Genomic DNA, 22,928 nt, shown 5'->3' with positions numbered 1-22,928 from the left:
GAGTGGAAAACAGTTTTGGCACAGATTGCGTCTCAGCCTTGAGGGGGATCAAACCGACTGAGAAACGTGAGCAGGTCGGGAGGCCGCGTGCTGGCTGAGCGGCCCCCCGGCGCCTGCGGACGGAGGGCCCCGCAAACCTCGCCGCTGAGCGCCCTGGGCGCTGATTTCACCGCCGTAGGATGCAGCCTGCTCATCAGCAGTGCAAGCTGCGGGCTTCACAGCCTCCAGCAGAAAGGCTCACTTTACACACGCGCTTGCACACACGTGCACATTACACCCACGTACCTGAGCACAAACATGCACACGTGCACACTTGCACGCACAGGCACATGCTGCACACACGTGTGTGCACACAGGCACACAGCCTGTACCCACGCATCCACATGCACGTGCGTGAAGACATGCGCACACCTATGTATATGGGCACACGTGTGCACACACCCATGCGCATACACAACACTCACACGTGCACCCACATGAATAAGTGCACACGTGTACACCCAACACCCCCTACACACGCACACGTTTTCAAGAGCCCGTTATTGAACGTAGGCCAGCACGTCACAGCCCCGCCCCCACACCCACTCCCCCGCCCTCCCCCGGCGCACAGTCCGGCTGATCTAAAATCGCGCTTCCCAGGAGGGAGCGGCGTAATCCTATCCGAGTTTCGGGGAGCCCGGTGAAGGAGCCATTGTCTTGCTTTGAAAATCTTCCAGAGACAGGAGCATACCTCTTCGCCCTTTTTCAGAATGCGCCTGGGGCTGCGTGCTTCATTAAAATTTCAGGCAAGCGCTGCTTCTGCCCTTGCTGGCGCCTCGACGTCCAGAACGTGTCAGCAGCCAACCACTGCGCTTCTTCAATCAGCGTTTCAGAGCATCTGCGCCCAGGCAAAGGCAGGAGGGCGGCCCTTCCTGCCCACTGGGCGTCCGGGGCTCCAGGCACCTTCGGGCGGGCCTTCGGGCGGTTTGTCAGCCCCGTAGGCCACCCGGGCTCATTTCTGGATTTTCGCCCAAAACTAAACAGCCAGCATTATCACTCCCTTGGAATGTTGGTCCCCCAAATTCCAAACCATTTCTGCTTGTTTGTAGCAGGAAAACCCAATTTCAGAGTTAAAAAGGCGGCAGGGTGGCAGAGGGCAGCAGGAAAGGTCCAGGACACGGTGTCCGGGCCGCAGGCCCAAAACGCAGCAAGTCCTGCGCAAATCCCAGGGCCTTGTGGAGCTTCCTCAGCCACGTCGCAATCACGTGGGTCCGCGTGCGGCCTCCCCAGGGACTGGGTGTTTGGGAGGCGCAGCCGGGGCGCCCGCGTGCACTGGGATCACAGTTCCAAACGTGCGGCTGCCTGGTTCGGCACAATAGTCCTCCTGAAGCCGGGTCCTCGGGGGGCCCTGTGTCCCTGCCGTGTCCCTGAGGCCCTGCCACCTGCCCGGCTCCCAGAAGTTTGACAGTCACGACTTCCCTGCAGCTTGGCTCCGCGTGCCCCCTGGTTGCCCCCTGCTGGTCCCTGGCACAGACTGCACGGGCCGGGAGCCCACGGCTGTAACGCTGAGCCCGCCGGGGAGGTGGGGAGAGGGCCAGCTGGGACTAGGACAGGCACGGGGACACTTGCACATGTCCCTTTACTCCACATACCCGCGAGTGTGTCATCAGCGTTCGCGGTGCCCAGACCCAGCAACTCGTTTAGCTCAGTGCGCGGCGGGGCCGGTGGCTTTGCCGGCAGGGTGGGAAGAAGCCTCGCGCAAACACATGATCGTGCCAGCCGAACGTTCAGGAGATCAGGCCGTACTTTCAAACCGTCTTCTCCTGGTTGGACGGTCTAATGAGCTTTCTAGCAACAGGGATGGCAACACTGACGTGGGGACAAAGGAACGCGGGTCTGAAAGCAAATCATGTCATTAGAAGTTAATGAGTTGGGGACTAGAAAGTATTTTTTTTTAGAACTAGTATAAAGTATCTGTATGAACATAGCACTTCCTTCCTGGATTTGCCTTAAAACGACAGCTGCGGTGCGGGTCCCCCGTGGAGTCCTTGCGTGCCGGGAAGGCTGGCGGGGAGTGTAGCGTCCCGGTTTCCATGGTGCCGCGCCTGCGCACTCACTTGCTCACTGACCCAGCGCAGAGGACGCAGCTCACGCGTCGCTCTCTCTGATCGCTCCACAAACCCCTCGCCCACTGGCCTGAGTGCAGTGCCGCAGGATCGTGGGGCACGGAGACCTCCGCTCCGAGGCGGCAGAGGGCGCGCACGCGGGTTGTCCCGCAGAAGGCGCCAGACTGGTCCTGCACTTGACCTTGAATGCAGGGCGAGTCTCAGGCGCTGCGGGCGGAGTGGTGGGTTTGCGCGCCACGCGCTGGCCCTCACCCCGAGCCGGGCTTCAGGGACACCCTCGACCTTTCTTTCTCGGGATCGCGTGCACGGGACGGCCTCTTGGGAACGGTGGCTGCCTCCGAATAAGCCGCATGTGTCATTTTCCTATGTACTTGGACTTTCTGGCCCTTTGCAGAGACCTGGCTTTCCCCCAGATATTGTGTTTCTATTTATTGCTCCTTCTGAGGCCCCTCTCCCAGCCCCGCCCCCTGCCTGGCTCTCAGACGCTGGGGTGGGAAAGGCGCTTAACTTCTGAATTCTGGGCGTTTCCGCTTTGTTTCCTCCTGCGTGGTGGGCCCATCCGTTCAGCTACATTGTTTAAGCACTTGCTGCATGCACCGCGCCTCAGAGGACACCTGGGCCGGGACCTCACAGAGGTCTCAGGAGGCTGGGCGGGCGACGCCCAAGCCCCTGCGGGTCCCGGACACGCGCACCGCAGCGCAGGCCCCAGGGACGCCCAGAAGCCGACCCACAGCGGGCGGCAGCGCCCAGTTGAGTTTCCAGACACAGGGGCACAACTGTCTGGGCGACCCACAGCCCACACTAGGCCAGAGCCAAGAAATGTGCCCCACCGTCCCAGGCCCACGGCTCCCCAATCCCGCCCCCCTCCCCGCCCCCTGCCCCCCGCATCCCGTCGGCTGACCCGCCTGTGGCCCCGCTGCAGTGGAGGGGACTGAAGCTGCTCCAGACAGGAAGCAGTTGCTCTTCTGAGAACTTTCCAAAAGCGGCCTGTTTTCCAGGAAATGTTTGGAGAGTCACCGTGCTGGCAGGACACGGCCACAAGGGTGCCCCAACCCCCGCCCGAGAACCAGAGGCGCACACGTGCTCCTGGGCCGGCGTCACCTCAACGACTCGTACCATGCCCGCGTGGCTCAGCCTCGGTTTGGACGGACGGACAGACAGACGCGCTGCGTGTCAGATGAGGGCTGTTGGGGTGAGGGCCTGCCTGGCCGGTGTGACCGGAAAACGGGGTCAGGAACCGCGCATCCTCGGCCAGTGGGCGTCGATGTTGTTACATTGCTGCTGGGCATCACCTGCCGCGTCAGTAGGACCCGGCTCAAGGAGGGAAGAGAACTCTCCTAAGTGTGTGAATCGCATAAAAGCCGCACCCACGGGCTGCGGCGGACCCACAGCGCACCCGGCCCGGCTGGAGCGGCACTTCCGCCTGCCCTGGCCGGGCCCGCTCACCTCGTAGCGCAGCTTCCTCTCCTTTAATAAACCCCGTCAAATGTGATTGCCACGTGCGTTCAGCAGGCCTTTCCTTAGAGCAAGGATTAGAGAGAACTCTAACCCGTGTGAGAGGCCTGCTTATGACGGGTTTGACAGACCCCCCTTTCCTATTGCCTAGACAGACGGGGCCCCCCACCCACACGCACCCGCCACGGACCCCCGGCTGCCCCTGCCGGGACCCCTGTGCGCCTCCCAGCCCAGCCTGGGCCGGCCTTCCACCTGCAAAGAGACAGGAAATTAACGCGGCTCAGCCGCGGCCCCAGCCGGGCTTCGCCTGGGAGGCGGGCAAGGCCCCCAGCCCCTTCCTTCCGAGCTGCAGGGGAAAGTTGCCAGTTACGCTCTCAAGCGCCTGCTCCTTCCTCCTCTTCCCTCGGACAGGGACAGCGTGGTGTCCCCGCAGAGCCCGGGGGGCAGCTGTGAGGGGAAGCATGGGCTCCGCAGGGACCTCGAGCGAAGGGACGGTGAAGTGGGCACGCGCCACGGTGCACGGCCACCCCCTGCCTGTTCCCCCCAGAGCCCCGCGGCCGGCTTTTCCTCCACTTGCTTCGCCCTGGACAGAGCCACGCACAGGCCTGGCAGGTCCCGGGGGACGGCCTCCCCCCACCCGGTCATCAGTTTGAGCGGCCAGAGCGGGCGGGGCGGCCGCGCTCGCCCGCTGCCCCAGAGGACACCGAGGTTCCGTGGGGGCGGGGCGGGGAGGGGAGTCCGCCGCCGGCTCTGCAGGCCCCGTCTCCACCCCCCGCTCTGCCCCAGCGCCCCGGGCGCCCCCACTTCCCAAGGGTTGGAGCCCCCGGGCGGCACTTTGGCTGCGGATTAGTTCTGAACAGCCCTCCGGGCTTGGGGCCCCCGACGAGCGGCTGGGGCAGCAGCTGCTTTTCCTCAGCCTCAGTAGAGCCCCGTCCTTGCCCTTGACCTGTGAACCCAGGCAGCCTCCGGGCCCCCCCGGCGCCCTGCGCCCGCCGGCTGCCCACCCGCCCGGGGCTGCCCTCCCACCCAGCATCCTGGACTCAGGAGACCCTCTGCGCTCCTCTGGGGTCACCGCCCCCACCCCGGGGGCGGCGTGGGGAGGGCTGGGCCCGTGGTTCCAAGGCGGCTGCGTCCCCGACAAGTGGAGGGCACTAGGGATGGACCCGGAAATGCAGGGCTCACCCCTTCCTGGCACCCCCTGTGGGAGGGAACGTGGGGTTAGGGCGGGTCAGGAGGCTGGGGAGTTTCCTTTGGACGCGGCACCGCTCGCGCTTCCTGCCGAGCCCGTGGCCCGTGCTGCCTCCTCTCGTTCCTTTGCACATCAGGAGGAACGCGCCTCGGGGGCTGCCTGCGGATCCGTGGGCGGTGGGGCGCCCGGAATGCGCGGCCTGACGTGTCCGGCGTGCAGCAGGAAGAGGCGGGCGGCACACGGTCCCCCGTGGCAGGAAGCTGCGGCCCTTCTGTGCTCCGTCACTGTGAGCGCCTGCGTGTTAACAGGAGCGGCTGCAACTATCGGCAGCGAGTGCGCTGCACGCGATCTCCCTGTAAACGAACCGTCTCGCTCGGCCCCTTACCACCTCGGTTTTAGGAAGCACAGAGGGGAGACGGTTTCCAAGCCCCGCAGGCTGCGGTCCGGGGTCTGCGGGCGAGCAGAGGGGCCTGGGGATGACCCGTGGCCCCTGCAGCGCAGGCTCGTCCCTCTGCCCTGGCCAGCACAGCCCCGCCCGGGACCCAGGGGAGCCCCAGCTTCTGCTGGAGAAGCTTCCTCCTTCCCCGGAGGAGGGTGCAGAAGCCCTTCGAGAGCACGCGGCTGCAGGCGCGGGTCTGCGTGGGCCCCTTCAGCCTGGGACGCCGCCCTCGTGGGTGCTGGTGGCTGTGCGCACAGCCAGGCGCCGCAGCTGTGCCCCACGCGCCCCCACAGGGATGCCCGGTCACCAGGCGCCGTGCCCAGCGGGCGACCGAGACCCGCCCCGCGTGTGCAGGCAGCGCAGACACCGACTGACTGCGGGAGGCACTGGCCCGACCGCGGCACCTCCCCTGGGAGGGGAGCCCGCCCGCGGAGAAGGCCCTGTCCTTCCCTCTCCTGTCCTCCCTTCCGGGGTGCATTCTCTGAGGGGGGCTCCACTCCGGCCAGGGGCACACGGCCGTCCAGGCCCCTGCGCTGCCCCACACTGGCCCGCACACAGCGGCAGGCCCAGCGCCCCAGGCGCGTGCGGCTAAGGAGGCCCGGGCACTGCAGGGAGGCGCAGTTCGCTCGGCCGGCGGGCGGGGGCGCCCTCCCGTCCGACGTGGAAGCGGGGAGTCGCGCAGGTCCTATTCTGCCCTTGGCCTCTGTTATGGGAACAGGACAAAGTGGTGACAGGCGTCAGCCCCGCGGGGTCGGGGCTGAGAGGGTGGGCGAGGCTCCTGGAGGGGGAGGGGCCGCACCAGGACCGCGTGGCCGGCGCTCTAGATCTGCGCGTCGCAGAGGGAGGGAGGGACGGGCCACCCTCCGCCCCCGAGCGCCCCCAGGAGGGATGGCCACTGCAGGGGGTCCAAGCCCCCAGCGCATGGGCACCAGTGAATAATTTTGCGATGAATGGGTGGTGTTTTGGACCCGGGGGTAAAGACCTTGCGAGACCGGCCAGGCCGGAACTGTGAATGTTGAGGGACGTGGCTCGGGGCTGCCAGCTTGGCGCCACCTGGGGGCTCTGGGAGGTTGCCTGGGAGCCCACGGGGCCACCGGCCCGGCCTCAGGCGGGACCTGCCGACCCCGGAAATTCGGCCTGCTGGCCGGACATCACAGCCCCCTGAGCGTGTGTGACAGAAGGGCCGGAAAAGCAGTCCCCGCTGGGGCTCGTTCTGGACGCCCGGCTGGGGAGGGAGCCTGGGGGGCACACGGCGGGGGGCGGGGACGCGGGCGCCGGCCGCTCCGGGGTCTCTGGCACCCAGCCCCAGCGCGGGGCGTCTGTCCTTGGGAAGCAGCCCCAGGCCCTGAGAGGCAGGCAGAGCGTCGAGAGAGGCCGTTCACCCGCTCTGTGCGAGAGGCAGGAGCGAGTCCTCCCAAGGCGTCAGGGGAAACTGAGTCAGCAGCCCGGAATGCAGCTGGGCTGTGGGTGGAAGTGTGGAGGGAGGCGGGGCAGCTGCGTGGAAACCGAGGCAGAGGGACCGGTGGGCACGGCGGAGACGTGGGGGAACGTTGTGTAAACCGAGGCCGCACCGCCGGCTCGGAGCTGCTCTCCACCCGGTGCTGGCCTCCGGTGTCCTCTCTGGGCTTCTGCGGGTCCAGCTCCGTGTTGGGGGTGCCCTGGGGGAAGAGGAAACAGCAGTGCCCGCCTGTGACCGGTGACAGAGTGCCGTGGAGCCTGCTGGCCCCGGGGGGCCGGGACAGAGAAGGCCCTGGAAGCTGGAGTTTGGATCAGGAAGCATCTAGAACACGAGCCTCCTTTTGCCCCGCCCCACCCTCACCCCCCAAACACAGAAATCCTCAGAAACCCTTGGACGGACACTGTAGGGGTGGGCTCGGGTCCCGTTATTGGGGCCCCAAAGGAAAGGAAAGGGAGCCGCCTGAGGACACCACAGGTTGCGGGGCCAGGCCCCCTGCTCCCTGAGCCTGCCCACCACCCCCCCACACCCCCCCCCGCCGCAGGCTCACGGCTCGGGGCGCCTGCCCAGGCGCTGCAGGCGAGCCTCGGGATGCAGGGGGTCCGGGGGAAAGGAGAGTTTGGTAGACTGACGACAAGGTCGGCGACCCCGGGAGCTTCTGCCGCGGAGACACCCGGGTCGGGGGCGGCTCCCCGTCCGCCCCCTTGCGACGACCAGCCCGGGGGGCCTGCTCCGTAGCCCTCGACCCACAGCGGCCACGTTACCGGGCCTGCGGCAGGAGGAGCGTGCTCAGCCTTCCGGCCGCTTCAGGGCCCGGAGCCACGGCCGGGGCCCGGTCCTGCCTGGCGGCCTGCGGGCCCTGCGCCTGATCAGCTCCCCGGGGACCGTTTCTCAGGGCTGGGCCTCCGGCGGGAGCCTGTCTCCCAGGGGTAGGGCCCCCCTCATGCCGGCCAGTCCACAGGCGGGCGGGCGGGCCAGCCCAGGCAGGGCCGCCTCCGGGCCCCGCGCTCCTGCGCCCGGGGAGGCACCAGGGCGCTTCCGAACACAGGAGCCAGGACAGACATGTCACCCTGCTACCGCGCCACCACCCAGAGCTTCCGCCTGATGTGAGACTCTGAGAGGACACGTTTGTCACCCTGTCCTTGGAGGGTGCCTCCCGCACCGACGACCTGAGCTGGAAACCTAAACCGGGTGCCCAGCCTGGGGTGCAGTTGGAAGAACTGCTGGGGACAACTCCTGCAGGGAGATGGAGGCGTGGCCGCTCTGCCGAGCGTGAGAGGCAGCCAGGGGGCGGGGGAGCCGGGGGCAGGGGCAGCCGGGGGGGAGGGCAGGGGGAGCCCCGCAGCGCCGCCCCCGCTCTGTTTGATTTCCCACCAACCGAAGCCGCCGCCCACAGGCACCGCGCTCCCGAGGCACCAGCCGTCCTGGCAGGCGCAGCGCCCCCGACGCGGCTGCCGAGCACGCGCTGCGTCCGCCCCTGGCAACAAGCCGGGACGGGTGCCCAGGCTGGCACCTCTGAGACAAGTCGCTCGGGCGCGGGGTCCTCGAGGACGCACCCCTGCATGTGCAGGAGGGCCCCAGGGGACGCTCACCCACACCCAGGAAGGGCACAAACACCCGAGAAACAGAGGGTTGAAGATCTTAAAAACAAACAAACAGACCCATCTGTGCGCGGAGAGCAGGGACGCCTGTCCAGGTTCGTCCTGACCAGACGAGGCTGCTCGGGGTTTCGGGAGGTCGGGTCCGTGCCCTGGGAAGAGGCTCGGAGGGGACCGGGGTGCCCTGTGTGCAACGGGCCCTGCAGGGGGCGCACCGGGTCCGGCCGTCCGCGCTCAGGACGTCGGCCCGGTCTGGAGCCCCCTCCCGGCCGCTGTCCCTGTCGGCGGTGGCGGCGTTTTCCGAGGTGACTCACCGGCGCCCACGGGGCGCCCCGCGTGCTGAGCCCCAGGAAGCCCTCGCTCGGAAGAGGCGTTTCGGGGAAAGAGCCCACGACGGGTTGCCGGGGCGAGGCCCGCGCCTTCTCCACAGGCGGCCACGCGTGCGCGGCAGTCCCAGTGGGGACATGGGCCGCAACCGAGCCCTGCCCCATTCAAAGGTGAGCGAAAAGCGGGAGCAGTCTGGGCAGGGACCTAGAGCATCCTCATCTTATGGAAAAGGAGACAGGGAGGGGGTGGGGTGGGGGCGGGGAACAAACGGGCATTAATAAAACAGTGAAATGCGGGATGCGAATTAGCCCGGGAGCAGGGAGCTATTCTTAAACACAGCAGCCACCTGGGCATAAGACACAGTCTCCACAAAGGAGAGGAACCAGCCAGCTTCCGACTTCTCCCCGCGGAGCAGATGCCTGGAGGCAGAGGCGGCTGCAGGAGGCGTGAGGAGGGACAAGGTGACCCAGTTGCCTCCCCTGCCTGCGTGTCACTTGCATGTAAAAGCAGCAGGGTGACAACCCCAAACGGCAGCACTCGCGGAACCGCCTTGCAGATCACAGCGCGGCCGGGGACGCGGGGGAAGACAAAGAGCCGGCACGTCCCTCTTCCGCTCTCCTTGTTCTCCCTTCTCTCTGATTTTCTGTACAAGTGTTTCTTGGTTCCTTTCTCCTTTCTTTCCTGAGACGGCGGGACCAGGGGGTCTGCCAAGCCCGAAGCGACAAGGCGGCCAGGCTGACGAGAAGGCGCCAAGGTTTGGCCGACTTTTCCAAAACACTGGAGACTAGGAAAAAAGTCCGTTTCCGGGGAAGGTCAGAGGCTGCGACCGCGACCCCGTCCTCCTCCTCCGGCCACGGGGACAGAGCCGGGAGGACTGGCCACAGGGCCGGGCTTGCGTTTTGCACGCACCCCCTTGCTCCTGGGACCACGTGACTACGTTCTCACCAGGGCGCGTGTGCCACGTGCTGGGCATGGCGTCCCCCCCGCCCCCCCACACCTCATCCTGGTTCCCTAATGACTCCGTGGAGCAGCTGCCTGGGATTCCGGAACGTTCGCCTGGAAACGCAAACTGAGGTGGAGACGTGCCGGTTGTTATTCTTAGGCTTGAATATTAAGCTGGATCCTTGGTGGCAGCCGCGGAGTCGTCTTTGGCCCCATGTAGAGGGAAACGTTAATTCCAAGGGCCACACACAACTTTTCCCTTAATCCAAAGGCAAAGCAACTGCAGCTAACGTCATATGGCGGAGGGGAGCCCTCAAGTCATGCCGCGTCCCACCAAGCACCCGCACCCCAGGCGCACAGGCTCCCGAGCAGACGCCCTCGCCCTCTGCTGCTCAGCCGCCTGCGGGCGGGGGCCCCACCCAGAGAGCCGGCCCATGCCACGGCTCACGGCCCCGGGCCCGAGGGCAGCGCCGCGGCCGGGTTCCAGTGCTCGGGCCACGAGGGCCAGGCAGAATCTCTAAAACGTCCGGGCGCGGGGAACGCCGCGGGGAGCCTCAGCGGGCACATCCCGTGCCCGGCCAGGTGACAGAGTGGTGGACTGGGATGGCCCCGGGGGGGTCCCCAGGAACAGAGCGCAGCGGTGGAGAGGCGCTGAGGGAGCCAGGCCGAGGGCCCCGGGAGAGAGGCTGAGCCGGTCCCGTGGGCGTGCACAGCGCGTTCCAGAGGAGGTGCAGGAAGACCGAAGGGGGGGATCAAGAGTTAATGGCTGAGAACGTTGCAAAATTAAAGAGAGCTGCGGGCGTTCGGACCAAGGAAAGGCGACCCACGCCAAGCAGGACAATTAACAGGGAAAAGCTCGCCCCTCGGGTGGCTCCGGGGCCCTCACAGGACGCCCACGCTCCCGCTTCCGACACCAGCCGGGCCCCCGCAGCCCAGCCCGGTCCCGACACTGTCGGCCCGGAGGCGGCGTCAGGCCCTGGTGAAGGGCTCCGTCCCTCAAGAGCCCCCGCCCCCCACCAGATGCCAGTTGCAAGAGCAGGTCGCTGCCTGTGCCTCCTTCCTGGTGATGGCCCGGAGGTCCCTGCGCGCCCTCCTCGGGTTCGATGCGTTTGCTAAAGCAGCTCCCAGGGGGGCCGCTGACCAGGTCACGGATTCACGGAGAGGGGGCGCAGCCGGGGACAGCCGGGCAGGGGACACGCCCGGGGCGAGGCCGGACGGCCTGACCGCACAGCCCTGCCCCGCGGACCTGGGCTGCCTCACCCGCCCGGGCCCCGCCCCCCGCCTGCACGCCCCCCGGACCCCGGGCTGTGGGCTCTCCTCGGGGAGGCCTGAGGGGCCACTTCCAGCCCCTCCCCAGTCTTTGGAGAACTGAGGGGAGGGGCCAATAATGTCACCGTCTCTGGTGGTGGCTTGGTGTCCCCAGTGACCAGCCTCCACCCAGTCTCCCCCAGGAGCCCAGCCAGAGCCCCCTTGTGAGAACCAAAGACGTTTCTCTCCCCCAGGAAAGCCCAAGGGATTTAGGAGTCCTGGGTCAGCACCTGGTGACAAAGGCCAGATATTAGAGCAGAAGTGTCCCTGGTGCTCTTGTCGCTTAGGACTTTACGAGGGTTTTGGCAGCTCTGTGCTGGGGACCCAGGAATGGAGGCGGGGGAGGGGCAGAAACCTATATGTATATTCTGTTCCTTCACGACACATCAAGGCAAAATGAATAAAATCCAGGAGAAAATGGTAAAAGTGACCTGGTGATAGTGTGTCTTTTCTCTCTGGTCACTTTTACCATCACCAAAAAATATCACTTTGTCTGACAACGGGATGGACAGAGATCTCTCAGGAAAGCAGGCCAAGCAAACCCTCGTCCCGCAGCTAGGAATTCAGACAGAGGCCGGAAGGGTGCCGCCCGGGGTGGCTGCAGGGGACCCGCTCGGTACGGGCAGAACCAGAACCAGAACCAGAGGGACGATGGGAGCAGTGGGCGCGACCGTGGCAGCCATCGACGCCCACGGACAGTAAAGCCGCTTGAAGCAGGAGCCTTCCCGGCCGCAAGGCGGCCGGCGACAGCCGGAGGAAGCCGCCCCCACAGAGCGAGGCCAGGCCGGCTGCGAGGGGGGCGGGAGCTGAGGCTGCACCCGCGTCCCCGTCCCTGCGCCCTTGTTGGGGAGGCAGGGCCATGCTCAGTCTCCCGCGGAGCCGGCCCCTGAAACCCTGAGAGTGAGCCCTCCAAGGACAGACACAGAAGGGATGCGTTCCCACCTCGGAGGAAAGGAGGGGATGGAAACACGCCTTTATTTCAATAAAAGAAAACAAAATCTGGGCAAGGCAGGGCGAAACCAGAGACGGAAGCACAGGCCGCGGCGGCCGCGGGAGCGCGCCTGTGAGAGGGCCTCTACCCGCCGCTCCCCCACGTCCCCGCGGAATCCCGAGCCCGCGCCCGCGGGGCCAGAGGCAGGGCCAGCTCGCGGCCCGGGGGCCCCCGCGTTTCTAACGGGCCAAGTGCCGCGCTGTGAGAAACTGCTGAGAACACAGGAGGGGAGAAACGGCGTCTGCCCTCCCCTTGCCTTCGCCACGAGGAAATTCACGCTTCAGGGACCCACCTTCCCCCTCCCGTGGGCGCAGTGGCTGCACCAGGTTCCCACGCCCCAGCCCCCGACGCTGCTGCCCCAGGCCGGCCACATGCCGTGCGGGGAGCCTGGGCGGCAGGCCGGGAACCCAGGAGCGCGCCCCAAGACACAGCCACCGCAGTTCACGGTGTTTATGCACAGGGATAGTCACCTTAGCAGCTTTTATAATAACAACAGTTGGAGAAAAACCCGAATGTCTAGCCACAGGGCGTGGCCAATGCGCCAGGGCGGAGCCGGACGAGGAAAGGAGTGCGGTTGGTCAAGTCACGGATGCGAAAGAAAAGCCAAGGCTGCCGCCAAGCAGGGAAGGGCAGCAGAGCCACCTGTAGGACACGAGCTCGTCTGTAGGGGCTGGTTCACGCGTCCTCTTTGTTTCCGTCTAGGCCCCCAAACCCACGGGCAGGATGTCTGGCGGGTGCCAGCTGCGGTCGGAATGCCAGTGGCCGCGCGGTGGGTCTGACGGGGATTTGTGTTGCGGAGCCTTTTCCCGCTGCTCTGTTGTGGACTTTTTTCACCGGGCTGGGCTTGTTGTAGAGACGGGGAGGCGGTAAAGAGAGGGGTGCTCTTTCACCTAAAGCTGTCCTCACAGGGGCTTTTAAACGCCGCTGTTCTTCGCCGTGAGAAAGGGTCGCCCTGACGCCCGGGCCCCTCGGGTCTGCTTCTCCGCTGGGACCGCCAGGACCGCCGGGACCGCCGCTGGTCTCGCAAGCGCTCAGGAGCCAGTGCCTCCTTCTCCATCCCGGTCTTTTCCGGGCCAGGAGCCGGGGCTGGGAAAGGGCCCTTTTCTCTGGGAGAGAATAGGTTTCAAACACACACGGCAGGGTATTTCGATTCACACCCCAGCGCCTAGCAATCCGAGCCGTTTATGTCAAACTTATGTACAAGTCACGTGTACGGTGACAGAGGAAACATCATGCAGACACCTCCGCAGCCCTCCATCCTCACCCGACGTTTTCCGTGTCCTGTGACAGCGTCTGTGTGGCACACGCGGGGACCGCGCTCCGCGGCTGGGTGGCGTTGGCGCCGAGGCTGGTGCCCGCGGCAGGGCGGCCCCTCCGCCCAGTGTCCCCGAGCGCTGCCCTGGCTGCCCTGCTGGGTGCCGCCCTGGTCCGGCCCGTTCCGAGCCCCGGCCTGCGCGGGAGGGGCCTCGCTCAGGCTGTGGGTCGCCCTGTCCCGGCTTCTCGCTGTTTGAGGACTTTGACGACAGCCACGCGTTTCCAGCAGGCGCAGGCAACGGCACCTCAGACGCCAACCGCCCTCCCCACGCGACGCCTGGCGTGGGTCGTCGTGACTCTGCCTGTCACTGGACCGAAGCAGGGACAGTGACTACAGGTCCGTGGGCGCTTGCAGTGCCTCGAGCACCTCAGACTCTCCTGCACGACCCTGAGACAATGGCTATTTCCCCTTGTGTCCAGATGATGAAATGGAGGCTGGAAGGTGATACCAGGGCCCCCGGGACACGCAGCCGGTCTGTCCACCCGCTGAGGGCTGAGACGTGACCCCAGGCCGTCCGTGTCTGGAGACCAGCCCCCCCGGGGCCTGGAGGAGGGACTGCCACTAACTCCCCAGCCGGGTCCCCGGGGCGTGTGATCTCACACGGGCCTGGGCAGCTGAGAGACACACGGTGGAAGCAGGAGGGCGAGAGCCCCGGGTGGGAGACAGGCAGGGGTGCGGGCACCTGTGGGAACCGTCCTCAGCCCACACCGCGGGGTGGGGTCCGGCGGTGCGGAGGCCGCGGGCACCGTCTGTCCCCGCCTACGGACGGGCTGGGTAACAGGGATGTCGCGCCGCCGGGTCACAGACGAGCAGGTGGGAGCACACTCGGCTGCGGCCTGGGATGTGACGCCGTCCGGGCGCAGGCTCAGGGGCAGCTGTGTGCGCAGTGGCCCTACTCTCAGCTCCGGGGCCTGGCTGTCCCCTGGCCACCCGCCGGCCCTCCCCCAGCGCGGCTCCTCTGCTCCCCGCAGGCCCCCGGCCCGTGGTCCAGGCCTCGGCGGGTGGGGGCTGGCGGGGTCACACGGCCCCTGCTCTGTGGGACTGGGCCTGCGACGGGCACCCCCCGGGTCCGGAGCGGGGTCGGCAACAGGAGGCCCCCGTCCGACTCGGTCTAAGCCGGGGGCCGAGACGCGCGGGCTGGCTGGTGGGGCTGACTCCCCCGTCTCCGCCGGGCCTCCGCTTAGAGCCAGCCGGGGCGGTGTGGGTAGTCCGTCCACCGGCCCCACCCAGGGACGCTGACCGGCAGACAGAGCTGGCTCTGTCCCTGCTCCTGCCCCGCCCCCACGGGCCCGCCCCGCCCTGGGCCTCCTCCCAGCCTGCGTGCACCCGAAACACCCGAGGCTGCGGTGAGTGCGGCCTGTGGGCCCCGGGCCGGGGTCTGCGACCCAGGACCACCGAGGGGCGCCCAGGCACCGGGCAGGTGCCTCCTGGGCACAGCCTCGGCCCGTCCCGGGGGCGGCCCTCGGGCACAGGGCCTGGAGGGCCTTCCACTCCCTGGGGAGGCTGCAGCGGGCCCCACCCTCCCGCAGCCCGGGGGAGGGAGGGCACTGCCCACAGCGTCTGCCACCAGGGAAACCGGCTGGGTGACCTCGTTCCCACCCCGATTCCTGCCTGCCCCGCCGCCGCCCGCACTTCCCGCTTCCTGCTGGGAGGGGGCACGTTTCCTCTTTCTTTCACAGCCCGTTTGAGTCAGAGTTTCTGTCTCCTGCGGCTGGAGGCCCCGCCCAGTGCCTTTCAGGGCCCCACCCAGGCCCGGCTGCCCCAGAGCCACCGGGCGAGGCTGCCAGGCCCGAGGCTCAGGGACCCAGCCCTCACCTCACCAGGGACTCGGCTCCGGTCGCCCGCGGACGGAAAACTGGGGGGCGTCGGCCTCACCCGATGCTCCTGGTTGCAAATGTATGTCTTAAGAACAGGAGCACATTGAAATGCTGCTTCTCGGGCCTGGTGAACTATTGGGCCCGACTTTGCGGATATTGAGGGAGGGGCGCTGAGGAAGGGCATTCGAATAGCAATGCAAGCACGTCCTACCCAGCCTTGTGACCGTCCCCAGGTTGGGGCACGGCAGTGTCAAGGCGCTGCGAGCACTCGGGAGAGGAAGTTACGCGTGGAGAGGGCCACTTCGGGGTGTCTCAGGTCCCAGGGCATGGCCTCCATCCGGGGGGCGGCATGTGAGGGTCGGAAAACAGGGCCCTCGCCCTCCGGCCGGTCAGACTGGGGCACCGGCGTGGAGACCAGCTTGTGCGTTTAAATAACATTCTTATGCTTTGAGTCAAAAGGAGAATTCAGTCAAAAGCGAGAGGACTCCTGTCAAAGGCACAAGAGCTTACGAAGTATATGGCTTCCTGGAAAAGTTTCCTTGACGATACCCAACTGAGATAAAAAGCAGCAGCCCGCCCGCGAGAGCGGGACTCTCTCCCGGAGCCGGCGCTGGGAAGGCTCCGCAAACAGCGCTCCTCAGCCTGCCGGCCGCCCGAAAACAACACTAATCAAAATGGGACCCACCGCCAGTCAGGAACCGACACCCCAGCGTAAACGACCAAAAGCCAGGCCGCTGAGGGGGCCGGGGCGGGGCAGGAGAAGAGTAAACGGCTTGTGTAGTCTTTCTGCTACACACACCCACAAACATACAGAAACACACATCCACATACAAACACATGCATACACACAAACGTGCAAACGCGCCCACCCACACGCATGTATACTCACACACATACTTGCACACACATGTATATGCACGTACATTTATACATGTGGATTCACACATGCACACATGCGCTCACTTGTGCACACATACGTGCATGTTCACACATACACACTCATGCACACACACATATATAGCCATACACATGCACATAAACACACAACTCACTTCATGTGTTATTTCAAAAATAGGTTAATTTATATTCACTAGTATAATTTAAAATAGGACACGTGACTTTCCAAAACATCCACAACAATAATAGCAAGTTAGGGAACATGTTTTATTCATGGTTTACAATTTTCAAAGTTTAGTAATTTTCCCCCATAATTTTAGCCATTTTAAAAACCACATACGGCATCATTACCTTATTTTTTTTCCTTAATTAGACTCATTTTTTTAACTTAAAAACATAGTGTAGCCTCTTTCTTAAGCAAAAATAACCCAACTCATGGATCTGCAGTATTTATTCCTAATAAACATTAAAATAAATAACTACTAAAATAGGAGTCTTCCATGTACTGCCTAATCTCCTAACATGCCATGACACCTGTCCACGCTTAGCAACATTTATCTAGCACCTAATTAATACTATCTGGTAAGTTTAATTTTTCTTTTTACTCATCATCGATTGAAAAAACACAGGTGGTTTTAGCTACGTGTGTGCAGCTTTTGAAGCGTGGGGTCTCGAGCAGAGCCCACGGTCCTGCGTTAGGATCGCAGCCAAGAGCGCACACAACCATCAGCCCTGCTCGCCTGACACACAGAGAAGTGGAACCTCATGAAGGTTCTTCCTGCTGCCCTGCTACAGCCCACGGCGTGTCTGCGGTTGTGGGAGCCGTTCCAGAGGATGTCGCCGGCCGGCTGCAGGCCTAGCCCAGCACCAGAGCAGGGCGCCTGCCCCCACCCGCTGCCCCCGCCCGGCCCGGGCTGAGCCCCAGCATCTACCTGCCGGGGCTCGGCCGCCCCTGGCTGCTGCCCTGGGGAGCACAGGCCGAACTTCATCTTGACGTCTCTGTCCTTCCAGGACAGAGGTGCCGGCCCCCTTCCCGGGAACCTGGGGCCCGGCTCCCGGAGCAGATGCAGCAGGCAAGCCCCGGCGCCCGCCGGGCAGCCTGTGAATCACCTCTGCACGCCTCCCACCCCCTGGGGACGGCGGGTGGCCCGCTCCCAGGCTGGGAGGCCTCTCCCGAACTGCCCCTGTCGGTGGGTCCCGGCGTCTGCGCCAAGACTTGGGAGGGAGAGAGACAGGAGACAGAGGGAGGGAGGGGTCGGGGAAGAATCCGGGTGTCGGAGAAGCCGGGGACTTGGCCCCTGCCTGCGGCTCACAGGCCCCAGAGTCAGACGCAGCCAGGTCTGACCCCAAGGCTGCGCTCTTTAAACCCAGCAGAGAAAACTAGGTGAGAGGAGGAGCTCTTAGGCCCGGGAACTGGAATATTCTCAACTGCAATCTAGACAGAATGGAGCAAACGGCCTGGGAAGCCCTCCCTCGGCCCCGGAAGGGCGGGCGCGCCCGCCGGCGGCGGTTCCCCGGGGTGGGGCCGCACGGGGCCCGGCTCTACGGCCCCGCAGCTGGTGCGGGACAGCAGACCCGGCTCTGGGAAAAGCCCAGTGACACCCATGCCAGGCAGGGGACGATGCCAGGCGTGCGGCGACCACACACGGTGGCGGTGTTGGCTCGTTAACGCGGGGGCGCGGGCGCCCCAGGAGTCGCTTTCTGTCCCCAGAGGTTATCGATGCGGGGAGGCCTTCGGAGGAACAAATAAAGCTCATTTGTGTCGTAACTTAAGGACTCGCCTGCATCCACAACAAGAAGGAGTGAAGCCCACCCGGGGGGACAGGTGGCCGAGGCCCGGGAGTGGGGCCAAGGGCCTGTGCCTTCAGCTCCGCATCCTGATCAGCCTGGGCCCCTGGAAGCTGCTTCCTGTATTTCATACAAATGCAGGCGGGGGCATGGAGGCAGGTTCCAGGGGGTGAAATACAGTGACCCACAGGGCAGATTTAAAAAAACAATTGGGCGCATACAAATCCGTCCCTTTAGGTTTTTGAGCCAAATAAAGGCTTCCTCTAGGGACAGACTGCTGGAATGGCCCACCAGACTAGCTCAGAATTGGCGAGTGACTCCTTTTTCACACGTGAAGAGCTGTATTTCCAGAACCAGTGTCCTTGGATTGAAGGGCGCACAGGTGACCCACGTGCCTGGGAGGCCGGGAGGCAGGGGCTTCGCCAGTCGCCAGGTAGGAAAGGCCACGCCCCAGGAACAGGTGGGCTGGGGACAACGGGGCCTGTTCCTGCGGGCCTTGACCTGGCGCAGGGAAGTCGGACTTGTGAGCCAGGGCGCCCCGCCCTCGGCGGCCTCTCCGGCCAGTCGGCATGGGGACAAGAAAGGGGGACACCGCTGCAGAGGCGGGGAGCAGACTGACCGGCCGGGAAGTCGTCAGCGGGCAAATTCCCGGCGCCGGAGCAAGCCCGCCCTCCCCTCCCCCGCCGCTCTGGCGCCCCCGCCTGCAGTCCCGGCTCGGAAGCCCACGGAGCGCCGCCGGAAGCTCCCCGTTCGCGCCCCTCCCCCGCGCAGGTCCCCTCCCCCTGACCCGGCGCGAAGGGCGCGGCCCCTCCCGGAACGGCGGGGCCCTGCTCCCGGGAGGGCCACGCCCACACACGGACAGGCCCCGCCCCGCGCTACCTCTTTTGCGCAGGGGAAGCCTGGTCTTCCCTCGGCTGGCACACCAGTGAGCGCCTGCCTGCTCCGGGGCAGCGCCACCGGGGGACAGTTCGCAGGCTCTTGCCCTGCGTTCCAGGGAAAAAGCTACTGAAGGGACAGTCAAGCAAGGCCGCCCTGACCCTTTGGCATTTGGGTTGCATGGAGCCAGGGAGGCGGGGTCCGGCAAGGCGGCTGCACGTGGGGCAGGGCCGCTGCCGGGGATATGGGGTCGCTCCCAGAGCGTAGACGGTGTCGTGGTGGACTGGGAAGGAGTCAGGACGACACAACCCAAAAAAGCCGGAATGCCGGTCCAACGTGCGAATTGAACAGGGGACCCTAGGTGCTGACGCTGGGGCGGGGCGTGTGGGCGGAGCCTTCCAGGTGTGGGAGGAGCCGGGCGGCCCAGGAGGGTCCCCCGGGTGGGGGCAGGTCCGGGGTGGGCAGGGGAGGAGGGAGCCTAAGGGCAGGCCCAGGGGCGAGGCCCTGGGGCAGCGGGAAGGGGAGCCTGGCACGGGCCCAGCTGCTCTGCTGAGGTCAGTTCTGAGGGGCGAGGGGTGAAGCAGTCAGGCTGAGATGGGGACCTCTGCCACGAGCAGGGAGGAGAGCGGCGGCGCCGGAACGAGGCGGGAAAGTGGGAGAAAGTCGTGCCTGGCTCTCGGTTTTGAAAGTGGAGCCAGCAGAACTTCCGGCGGGCTCGGGAGTGGGCGAGGCCCGCACCCCGGCAGCTGAAGGGCGCACCTGCGGCCGGAGCCCGAAAGCCCCGCAGCGGCTGGACCGGGAGTGACTCAGTGACTCGGACCCGCAGGTCCGCGGGCAGAGAAGGCAGCCTGCTGGGCTCCGCTCCTCTGTTCAGCCAGCAGAGCGCCCCCGTCCCAGCCCTCCTGAAAAAATATATGTACTTGTTGTCTAACATGTAGCCACACAGTAGTCCAAACAAAAACTCAAAACCCGAGGAGAGACAAAGCCGGAGCAGCAGGACGCCGAGTCTCTCCGTCCACAGAGGCCGTGGGGGTCGCGGCCCAGACGGAAAAGCCCAGCCCACGGGGGCGGGGGCACAGTGCAGGGGGTAGAAGTGCCCGTGCGAACCCCAGGGGGAAGCGAACAGCTTTTTAAAAAAAGTTACAACATGAGAAAACATTTAAAAGTTTTAAAATGAAGGTTGACCTTAATCCCAGACTTGTAGTTTAGCTTTTTGACCCTGAGAGTTTTTAGGAACTCATTTCACCTATAAAAAAATGCACCCTAACTTGCACAGTTCCTCCCTTTGCATTTTGAGTTTCATTCTGTTTGGCTGCACACAGGTGACAGTATGACGCACGGTGCATTTCAAAGCCGGGGCCTCGGTCCCTCGCGACGACCTCCGTCCACTCTCTCTGCCGTCGGAGGCCGGGCAGCCTCCACCGGGCGCAGACGCAGCTCCACCAGCGCGCGTTTCCAGGGCATGAGATCCCGGGGCGCGTCCTGCTTCTCTGGGCCGCCCGCATTCCCACCGCTGCCACGGTGACTTTGGAAAGGAAAGGACAAACGTCCACACATGGGCGGCTTCTGTCTGGCTGGCCGCCTGCGCTCCCAAGACGCGTGTCCTCCCAGCGCCGGTTCGCTCCCCATCGCCACCCTGCCCCGCCTTTTTCCAAACATAGAACCTTGTCATCTCCATCTAATTAGAGTCATCTGAGGAGGGACCTCGCAGGCGAAAGTATCTTTCTCTTGGGCAAGAGATGGCCATTACCCTCGTGGGGCGGTCATCGGTGGAGAGGTGGCCGGCTGAATTATAGTGTTTAAGACAAGAGAAAACAAAACAAGACCCAAAAAGGACTTCGGTAAAGAAAACCCGCCCGCAGCAGCCTGGCCCAGGAGCCCCAGCGCTCTCCTTGCCTCTGCCCTTACCCACGTGATGGGGGGGCGCGCACACGCCCCTGACACGCCCCCTCATCACTGCGCATGCTCAAAGCAGGGCATGCACCGTCAGCACCGTCTGCCCTCCCGCGGTCCTGCAGAGCCTCGGCTCGCGTGGGCACTGTGCCTGGCACCGGGCATGTCCAGGCGAGCGCCAGCCCAGCTGGGAGCGCGGCCGCGGTCCAAGTGAGCAGGCGCCAAGCGGGCGATGGTAACCCTGCGACCACTGGGCCCCGCCAGTGGGGCGCTCCACGCTGAGCTTGGAAGCACAGGACAGGGGGCAGGAGACAAGGAGGGAGACGCTCTGCGCCCCCCACCGCCAGGAGCCCGCCCCAGGCGCCCACCACGGGGCACCCAGCAGGCCTTCCCCTCCTTAGGCACACACCTCTTTACGTCCACACAGAAGCGCACCTTCTATTAGTGAAACTATTTCCCAGCGCCCAGCGGTGGGGCTGCCGGGCCGCGGAGGAGGCTGCTGGCTGGGCCCCGCAGGAAAGCTGTCTGGAGAGGCGACGTATGATAGAACCGTACACCTGGAATCCATACAATTTTATCAGTCAGTGTCACCTCAAGAAATTCAATCAGAAAGGTCAGTGTCGTCTTACTCCCTGTTGGGTGTCCACCTGACCCGGCACCGCTCATTGAAAAGACTATGCTTCCCCCTTTTTAATGAAAACACAGTGAATGGACGCGGGGGGTCAGTTCCTGGACCCCCTGGTCTGGTCTGTTTGTGCCTTGTGCCACTACTGTATTGTTTTCATTACTGTAGCTTAAGAACATATTTTGGTTTCTAGCAGTAAAAGACCTCCAGGTGTGTTGTGTTTTTGAAGATGGGCTTGGCTATTTCCCGCTTTTCTCATTTCAGTGAAAATTTTTGGATCAGCTTATGAATTTCCAAAGGAAAATAATAATAACGTGGTTGATCCAGCCAGCCGGGACGTAGATGTGATGGCCACAGCTGCAACTGCCGTTCTGCAACCTTGAGGACATTTGAAACAAAGACAGAAAAGGCTTAGGTCCCTGATGATGGGGGAAGGGAGGGGTGGCACACAGCTCTAGGCAGCTGGGGACTCCGCAGGTCCCCACCTGGCTTAGCTCTGACCTCAGAACATGTTCTTATTACCATTGGTCATGTCAGTTTCCAGACTGGCTAACTCTCTGCCCAGTTTTCGATTTAACAACATTTGGAGCAGCAGTTCGGGTTCTTTCTCCACCTCCAGGATCTCTGAGACGGCTCTTCGCCGCCGCGGGCAGCGGGCTCAGGCTCCCAGTCTGTGCCCGTGGGGTCAGACCTCAGGCCCGCAGGCAGGTTTAGAAAACGGGAAGGAGGGCGTCATTGCTGACCTGGATTCTTTAGAGCCTGAGGGAAACGAGCTACAAGGAGAGAAACAAGAAGCGGGAGAGCTAAGCTTGCCTGCTGGGGACAGGGATGGGATTTTGTCCCCTTTTCAGGCCAAGGGGACCCTGAAAGGAGGCCCCGGCGGCTTTTGTCCGGCTAGCACCGTGTCCCCTGCACTTGCTCTGGCGACAGAAACCTGGGGACAACCGGGGCTGTCTCCTCACGGGAGAGGAAGTGCTGCCATTGGCCTCAGGGCACAGACACCAGGTGGGGACAGCACAGGCGCCGGCGGCCGAGGCCACGGCACAATTCTAGAGACGTCCGTCCCGGCGCCCACAGGGAACCCTCCATCGCACTAGTGAGCCGTTACGGACGAGCGGTGATGCCGGGTGGTTCCCCTTTGGTGGGTCTCGTCACACGCTCCCACACGTTTACACACGCACACTGCGGGCTGAGGCGGTGCATCGTGGTCTTTTGAGGGTTTTTAAAAATTCCTGGGTTGTAAGTACATTTTGACTGCATACGGGGGTCTGGAAGTTACTTATTTAAAAATACATTTGGGGTTATTTCAGGTCATGGACATTTTCATTGTTTCCAATTCTTTACCATTCAAAGTAGTTTTTAACAAAAACAGCGATTCCTATCCCGGTTCATGCCCCACCACACACATGCAGTGTTATTCTGGGCTCTGTCAGGTGTCAAGGGGAGAGAGTTCTGGCTCACACAGTCCAGCTAATGAGCAGAGCAACAATTGTGAAACTTCCCGCACAGGGAGCCCCAGGCCCTGGTGGCTTTCCTGGAGAATTCCAGCCAACGCTGAAGAGGGAGGGCACCCACCGGCAACGCCGCTCCAGGCACAGGGAGAGGGCGGGCCGCCTGGCCGGTTCCCGAGGCCGGCTCGGCCACGGCCCTGGGAGTCGGTGAGGCTGCCACAGAGAGGGACGTTCCAGGGCCATCTCTGCTATAAAGCTACACGTGTACACACGTGCACACATACACACGTGTACACAGGAAGGGGTGTGGAAAAGAAAAATACAAAGCAACCAAATTAGCTTTGCACTGGGCACTCAGGGTTGACTTATTTGAACAATCAGTCAATAGAATTCAACCTATGAATGCAGCAGAGAGAAGAGTCGTAGGATCGTCTCAAAAAATGCAACAAAAAAGGA

Source organism: Pteronotus mesoamericanus, unplaced genomic scaffold, assembly GCF_021234165.1.
Source record: "Pteronotus mesoamericanus isolate MK-2021 breed Mesoamerican mustached bat unplaced genomic scaffold, CSHL_Meso_final contig_134, whole genome shotgun sequence".
Lineage (NCBI taxonomy): Eukaryota > Metazoa > Chordata > Mammalia > Chiroptera > Mormoopidae > Pteronotus > Pteronotus mesoamericanus.
Note: the sequence above shows the minus strand (reverse complement) of the source record.